Source organism: Parus major, chromosome Z (assembly GCF_001522545.3).
Source record: "Parus major isolate Abel chromosome Z, Parus_major1.1, whole genome shotgun sequence".
In the NCBI taxonomy this organism is placed as follows: domain Eukaryota; kingdom Metazoa; phylum Chordata; class Aves; order Passeriformes; family Paridae; genus Parus; species Parus major.
The window spans coordinates 53,214,993-53,223,972 of NC_031799.1; positions in this window are offsets into that span (position 1 = coordinate 53,214,993).

The following is an 8,980-nucleotide window of genomic DNA, read 5'->3' on the forward strand; positions in this document are numbered from 1 at the left end:
CTGTCTGTACTTCTTAAGGGGGTGTTTACAAGTTGAATTCACTTTTTAATGGTCAGATCTGCTGTCAATTCTTGGAAATGACTGATAATTGGTCAGGAGGAAGAACTCCCATCAGCCATCAGCACCTTCAACTTCCCCTCTTTCCTCAGCTGCCTTAAAGGTAAAGCTACCCCATGACAGATGGGTACACTGTTTTCTGAGCTAAAAACTAGCCAGTTTTTAGATGGCCAGGCCCAGAGAGTGGAGGTGAATGGAGCTGCATCCAGCTGGTGGCACTAGTGGTGCTCCCGAGGGCTCCATACTGGAGCCAGCCCTGTTCAATATCTCAGTTGTACGGATGACAAGATGGAGTTCTCTCTCAGTCAATATTCAAATGACACTGAGTTGGGCAGGAATGTCTGCTGGAGGGCAGGAAGGCTCTGCAGAGGACAGGCTGGTTTGCTGGGCCAAGGACAACAGTGTGTCTTGCAACACAGCAAACTGCTGTGTCCTGGTCTTGGGCCACAACAACCCAGGCAGCATTACAGGCTGAGTGAGGGGCAGAGTGGCTGCAAAGCTGCTCAGTGGAAAAGGGCTGAGGGTGCTGGCTGAGAGTGGCTCAACATCAGCTAGCATATGCTAAGGTGGCCAAGGGCATCCTGGCTTGGGTCAGAAATAGTGTGGTCAGCAGGACCAGGGCAGTGACCATCCCCCTCTGCTGGGCGCCTAAGGATGAACCTTGGGAGCTGTGTCCAGTTTCGGACCCCACACTAAAAGAAAGACATTGACGTACTGGAGCAAGTCTAGAGAAGGACAGCAGGTCTGGAAAATAATCAGGAACACAGGCCATAAGAGGAGAGGCTGAGGGAGCTGGGGATGTTTATCCTGGATAAATGGAGGCTCAGGTTTAACATTATTGCTCTCTGTTATTACACGAAAGCAGGGCATTGCCAGGTGGGTGCTGTCCTTGGCTTGCAGGCAGCCAGTGACAGGACAAAAGGAAGTGGCCTCAACTTGTGCCAGCAGAAATTTAGATTGGGTATCAAGAAATTGTTCTTCACTGGAAGGGCTGTAAAGTATTGGAACAGGCTTTGCAGGGAAGTGGTGGAATTACCACTACTGGAAGTGTTCAAAAAAGGTGTAGATGTGACATCTGACATGGTTTGGAAGTGGACATGGTGCTAGGTTGACAGCTTTGGTGACCTGAAGGTCTGTTCCAGCCTTGGTGGCTCTATGGTTATAAACATCAAGATAGTGCAGTTAGGAGCTCAAGGACCAAGACTTTGTAACAATTTAATACTGTCAAACTTTTTCAGATCACATGATCAAATATTCCTGTGTTGAATGTTTGACTGAAAATGTATGTAATAATTTTTTTTGTTACACTGGTAAAGTCTATAAAGAATGGCTTAATATTGGTGGTATCTCAGTAGGTGATTTGCATAAATAACACACTTTTTCTTGATATATTAATTAGGTTGCAGTTGGCTGCCTTGTAGAAAAATTCTATTTCCAATTCTATATTCTTATAATACTTGCAATTTCATTGATCTACAGACCAAAGCTCTTTTACTGAGGAAATTAATGGATAATTCTGAATAATTAATATATTAGCGATATTGTAAACTCTCTTTAAACAATGAACAATAGCACAGAAGACTGGGCTCTTTGAAACAAGCTGAGCAAGTAAAAAATAAACATAATCTGTTCTTCATATTAGGAAAACATCTGAAACAAGCTAAAATTTTAAGGGTGAAGGTTTTACTATAGATATTGTATTAGCATAGTCTGAAATAATGCAAAACTGAAAGCTATTTAAAGCATATGATAAAAGCAAGAGGCATTTTAGGAAGATGAAATAGGTTTGACTCTAAAGTGATAGTTAGCTTCCATAATGAGGTAATGAGGAATATTTTAGGCTTTATGCAGACAAAATGTCATAGGCTCATTGTTTCTTCATTTAAGATGCTTGAATGATTTCCCAAGAGATCTTGTTGTCTCATGTTCCCTCTCCATGCCCTTTTTTAAAATAAGTATAAATAACAGCACATGATCATCAGAAGCAAGTGATACTTTTGATCAAAGATTTTGTGACAGGAATAAAATCATCCCTCCAGACCTGAACGAAGCTGTGTATAATTTGTCTGGTGATCAAAACCCAGACACTACTTTCATTAGTTTTATGAAAATTGCTGCATTAAAATTGCCATATTGTACTCCATTTTGGGTTGAAAAATAGTTCTAACTGTAATTGTTAGCTCATAAGAAAATAATTTCAACTATGGCCATTTAATCCTTTTTGTAGAAACCTTGTTTGCAGTAATTGTATAACTTTTGTCCACAGATAATTCACTAGAAGATATATGTCACCAGTTGAAATTATTAACTAACAAGATTCCATTTCTACATTATATGCAATACATTAATTTCCATAAATTCATTTAAAGTAGCCTGAAGAACAAAGAAATTACGCACTTCTATTCTTTTTTTCGCAGCGATTGAGAAGAAAAATATACTTGAAAGCTCTGCCACTTTATTTAGTTATTTTATTAATCACTAGGATACTGAAATGAGAACTCCTAATGATGTTACTTTATACATGTTAAACAGCAGTATGCACTCACAGACAAAAAAGAAAAATCATAGTAATTTATCTGAACTATATATATTTAAATATTTTCTCTTGCAGAATTGGTTAATCAGAAGTGTTCTAACAATTAGCTGAACAGTCATAAAAATATTTGCAATTATAAAATGTACAGGTGAACTAAATTTTTTTGGTGACAGAGTTTATCAGGTTTCATTTAAAGTGTCTGCAGGCTTCTGTCTTTCCTTGTGTGGGGGGTTTGCATGGCAAGGTCCTGGTATCACTAAATGCAATTCCTCAAGATGAGTCTGCCCACAATAGTAATGAGTGAGTGATCTCTCCCTTCCCAGTCTCAACCCACAAGCTTTGTGTCCTATTTTCACTCCCGTGCCCAGCTGAGGAGGGCAGTGGTAGTCTGGACTGGTGGGCACCAGCATCCAGACAGGGGCAACCCACCACAACCTTGAATTAACAGAGGTCATTGAAGTAAAAGAAATCTTCTCAGGCCTCCTGATCTTGAAATTGAAAGTCTGCTAGATGTTTGATTTGATGCCTGCCTCTGAATTAGAGCTGAGAATAAAAAAACTGAGCACTTCTTAAAAATCAACTGTAAATTCTATTTAATAAAATTTATAACTAGACCATCACAGAAAGTTCTTTTCATGTGAAAGGCATACCATTGTTATTCAACATCATCTCTGAGTTCTCTTATGTTCCTTCTCTATCAACCCTCTGCTATAAGAAGAGTATATTGTCTAAATTACAAAATTCAATAAAAAGAAAAATAAAACATATTCTGAGTTTCCATATTAAAATGCTAACATACCTTCCTAACATCTTTGTATGTGTGTAGCAACCACCTCAAATACATCTCCCCTTTCACTGTACACTCCATAGGTTTGGTAAGCACTTTCCCAGAATCAAAAGCAGACACCTTTTTCTTAAAACCATCCTCAAAGTTTTTGCTCCTATAGAAGTTTTCTGGGAGTTGAGATGTTTGCTCAATCATAGCATATATCCTTGGCCAACTAGTCCAAAATTGTGCTAAAAACCAGTCTTGAAGCTAGACCAGGCTGGTCAGCGTTTGTCCACTTAGATGGGGGTCTCCACTCATGACAAGTAGATGTTCTCATCTCGCCTTAGGACTGTTTGTCCCTGTTCTGCCACACACAGCATCTCTGACAAAAAGCAGCAAAGAATCCAAGTGAAGAACAGTGGTCTATTTTTCCAGCTTAATGCCATCAGATTTTCCAGAGTAATGCCATCACCCTGAATGGCATTTGTCTGCCAAGACTGTCAATGCAAAGCCAACATTTCCTTATTCTTCATTGTTTTGTTTAAATGTTTTGGTCTAATGGTATGATGTTATTGACACAATAATTTTTTTGTTTGTTTTTTCTATGCTGTGGTAGTCTATTTCTTCTGTCAGGCTCATAGTTACTATGACACTTCAGTAGTTACAGTACAATGGCATAGTGTATAATAACTATGACTTTTAGTGTAGTAGTAAGAGCAAACTGCTCAAGCATGTGAAAAGTAATCCTAAAAGTCCATCAGAAATTACCAGTTCTTAACAAAAGGGGTTAAGATGCATCATGCCCAGAGTGATTTCAGTTTATCTATTGATTTTTCATGCATTAAACTGAGATAAATCAAAATTAGATTGACTTCCTGGAGAAAAGATGTTCATTCAGTGACGTTATGAGAATGCATGTTGTTTTTATTAAACATTTCTGTTAGAAAAAAATAAATCAAAGAATTAATGGAAGATTCAGAACCATTCTATTTTTCAAATGATTTTTTGTTATAATTAATCTAAAATTTGCATTTTTATTGCAAAACTAAAATAAGTCTCAATGAAGTGTATACATTGAAATAATTGAATTTTAATTATTTGAAATTATTAATTTTCCTCAAAAAAAAAAAAAATCCTTTCCACCTGAAATTTGCTTCCTGCACCCAAACTTAACACAGCTCAGTACAGTCCCACTTCTGTCTTCTCTCCATTGCCTTCCATATTTATACTGTTATTTCAAATCAACACAACTCTCTATGAAAACGAAAAAAGGGAATGAAGAGTTTGTTATAACACTCAATGTCACCAAATAGCATATTCATTCAGGAACTTCTTAAAACACTTAATGGAGTAAGGAAGGCTTGTGAAACAGATTTTTTTTTTTAACTATCCTTTAAAATTATCATTTTTGCTAGTACTGAGATAACAGCTGTGAGAAGCTAGTTTTCCAAACCATGAAGGATAGATTCCATCTTCAAGGCTTCAAGAAAAAAAAAAAGAATATGCATTTATTATTTATTATTTATTATTTATTATTTATTATTTATTATTTATTATTTATTATTTATTATTTATTATTTATTATTTATTATTTATTATTTATTATCTATTATCTATTATTTATTATTTATTATTTATTATTTATTATTTATTATTTATTATTTATTATTTGTTTTTTGTTATTTGTTATTTGTTATTAGTTATTTATTATGGGTGACAGAAATCAAAGGAGAGGTTTCCTTAAACAGTGATAATTTACTCAGAGAAATATGTATCAACAGAAAGCTGAGGGTAAATTCTGAAACAGCTAGAGTGGAAAATATGACTTTCACCTGAATTTATTTTCTTAAATGCTTGTAAGTCGACAGTATCTTTCCTGTTTTAGTTTTATCAGTGGAAGCGGTGGCAGGAAATAGTTCTCTTTTTTATATGCTTTTGGGTTTTGTTACTACTATGGGAATGAAAGACCCTACAGGCCCAGATTATTCCCTATCTCTGTTTAACAGAAAGGTGTTGCCAGTGTCCCCATACTATGTACTACAGGAAATAGAATATCTCCACTTAATGATAGGCAATAGAACTTCTTCAAGTTCTGTAACCCTCAGTTTTAGACAGTGTTATGAAAAGAATACCATGTTTTACTGAGTTGATTATTTTATTCCTTCTCTGTATGATCATTCTAAATATATAAGGCATAAGAATATGTTACCTCAGACATATTTCTGTAAATACTTTTTACAAGTCAACATTCATTTAATCTAAATAAAGGTTTTTTACAGGTTTCAACACTTTGTGATGATTAATCATGACTAGAAGTTGGCATTTCTCCTCTCTAGCCCTGCCACAAGCAGCAAGTATCTGGTCTGTTTCTGGGACAAAAGTGTAAAGATAGGACAAATACCCAAATTTACTCTGTGATTTTAAAAGAAGAGAACTAGGAGAAATAGGAGAAATATATTTTAAAAAAACAGCATTCCTATGCCTCTACTAGGGGATTGTCAACACTTGACAGAATTTTAAAAGAATTATATTCTTACTGTATTAAAATCCTTAGTCTGTTTATTCATCCTATGTGATTTATCTTTTCCTTCAGTGCAAAAGCATAAGCTTTGTAGCTGCCTAATACATGAAGCACATAAATCAACTGAAAACCAGTGTCAAAAGCAGTAAGAACAGAATAAAGCTAGCACTTTAAAGCTGCCCACAAGCTGGGTGTTTGTGCTCCCATGATGCTGTGTTTAATTCTTGTGCTCACAGGGTAAATCCTTCTTGAAACATGTATTCCATAGGAAGTTATATATATATATATAACTATATATATATATGTATATGTATATAAAAATTTGAATTTTTAGAGTTTTTTGGTAAGAAGGCTCAAAACTTGGACAAACCTGAGGTGAGTAGATCAGGCTAGCAATATTACAGCAAAGTTTTCAGAACAACATTGGGTAAGACATCATGCAATATACTGAATGCAATTTTCTAATTGTCATCCCTCATTTTCTCTCCTCAGACAAATGATCTGATTTTATTGTTGGTGCAAGATGTGCCTTTTAAATCATAAAACTTTATTTTTTTTACCCTCTGTGTTTTAATGCCTTTTACCTGATGAATTCTTGCTATTTCTTTGTGCTGTTGTGCCTATCACCTGTCACCTGTGCTGACCATTCTCATAGGTACTGCTCCTGAGCAAACTTCAACTTTCCTGCACAGTGGATGACAGAACTGGTACTAAAGCATAATTAATCCCTGTTCACCACAAAGAGACAAAATATGCATAAGATGAGACTTGTAAAAGGAAAAAGGTTAGCTATATAATTCCTTTGGGATAAAATGATATTCTTATAAAAACAAGTGATGTAGAGAAACTAAAAAAAAAAAAAAGTATGTTGAAGTAGTAACTTCTTCTGTGATCTTATTAATTTTTCCAGCATGTATTAAATTTCATCAAGGAATAGCTGCTTAAAAACATTAGGGATAAAAAATTAAGCAGTTTCTCCAAATATTATTGTCATGATACTGGTTTCAGTGGAGTGTTTTTTATCAGAAAACACAAAAGTGGTAAAAGCAAAAACCTCTTACATAAATATAGCACTTCATTTGCAGAGGTCTTGAAACCTTTTGTTTAGACCTTCTATATCTTCTAGGGAAAGGTGTATTTCACATTATACATGAAATGATATCAATGAAATAAAAACCCTTTTTCATGTGCATGAAGGCAGGGCCAAGGCTGGGAATGGAAAAAACACTTTGTTGCGTTGGGAGAGGCACGTGCAATTTACCTGGTGGCTCCCTAAAAACCTGTCTTGAATTACTCTAGAGTTCAAGACTGCCAAATGAAATCTTCAGTTCATCCTTAAGGCACATATGTAGAGTACTTGATTCTCTTGTGCATTTTTTGCCGTAATACACATATTTTTAAAGCTCCTTGCCGTTGCTTATCCCTGAATCAGATCATTATGGACATAGTCTGCCTGCAATTGGTGAAGTCCATCAGTCCCAGTGGTTAAAGAAACTCCCAGAATATATTAGGAGTCTATGAACTTTAGAAAAACTTTCTAGCTTCAAATTGCTTTTTTGATCATGGATGACTTTTTTTCTCTTATCATGAAAAAATGAAGAAAGAAGCAGAAACAAGCACAATGTGCTATAGAAATTCTATCCCTGAGATATCCTGAATAATCTACTGGGGAAAATAGCTCATCCTAATAGCAGAAGACACAATAAACAGGTTTCATTATCTGGTAATAACCTTCCTTCTCCAGCTATATTAGTCATCATCAGACTGGGGGGAATGAAGAGAGTCCCCAAGGGAATAAAAATATTATATCATTCAAACATCCTTTCTATTTTACTTGTTTCATGTGAGTTTTACTATCTAAACATTTTTTTTTTCTTTAGGAAATATAAGTAAAATGACAGTGAATTATAGAATATCCTAAGTTAGAAGGGATCCACAAAGATCATTAAAGTCCAAATCCTGTCCTTGAACAACACAGCCCCAAGACAGTGTGACTCAGAATGTGGTGTAAATGCTTCTTGAACTCTGTGAGGCTTGGGGCTGTGACCACTGCCCTGGGGAGCCTGATTCAGTGCTCAGCCACCCCCTGGGTGAAAAAACTTTCCTCATGTCTAAACTAGACCTCCTCTAAAACAAATACATGCCATTGCCTTGGGTCCTGTCACTGGACACCACAGAGAAGAGATCAGTCGGTCTGCTGGAAGCTGTGGACTACAATGAGGTCTCCCCTCAGTCTCCTCTTCTCCAGGCTGAACAGACCAAGTGACCTCAGCCACTCCTCACACGGCTTCCCCCCAAGGCCCTTCTCCATCCTCATGGTCCTCCTTTGGACACTCCCGAACACCCCAATGTCTTTTTTGTGTTGTGGCACCCAGAGCTGTCCCCAGCACTCGAGGTGAGGCTGCCCCAGCTCAGAGCAGAGCAGGACAATCCCCTCCCTTGCCCGGCTGTGATGCTGGGCCTGATGTACCCCAGGACACCGGGGCCCCCCTGGCTGCCAGGGCACTGCTGGCTCAGATCCAACTCACCAAACATCAGGACGATCACACTACTTTCCAGCATCTCATTCCCCAGTCTGTCCATACATCCAGGATTGTCCCATTCCAGATGCATAATATGCCACTTGTTCTTAGATACTATGTAGTTAGTGACTAATGATTTTCAAATCCTTAGTCCAGATCTCTCTGCAGGGCATCTCTGCCTCCAAAGGAGTCAGTAAATCTTTCAATTTAGTGTCACCAACCAACTTAGTAAGTATCCCTTCAAGTCCTGGGTCCAAGTTGTTTATGTTTTTGAAGATGTTGAAGAGCACTGGGATTACATCTATTGTCTTCCCTTGTACACCTGCTGACAAGGAGGGTTACCTTGTACTATGAGTAAATCAGGTTTGACAAGCAGGAATTTCTCTTCATGGAGCCATTCTGGCTGTGACCAATGACCGTGTTATTTTTCAGATGATTTTTGGTAATTCCCAGAATATCCTTCTCCACAATTTTAATGGGCACAGAAATAAGACTGACAGGCCTGTAGTTACCCTCTAGTGGCTATCCCACTTGCGTTTCTTGAAAACTGGGACAACATTTTCAAGCTTTCAGAT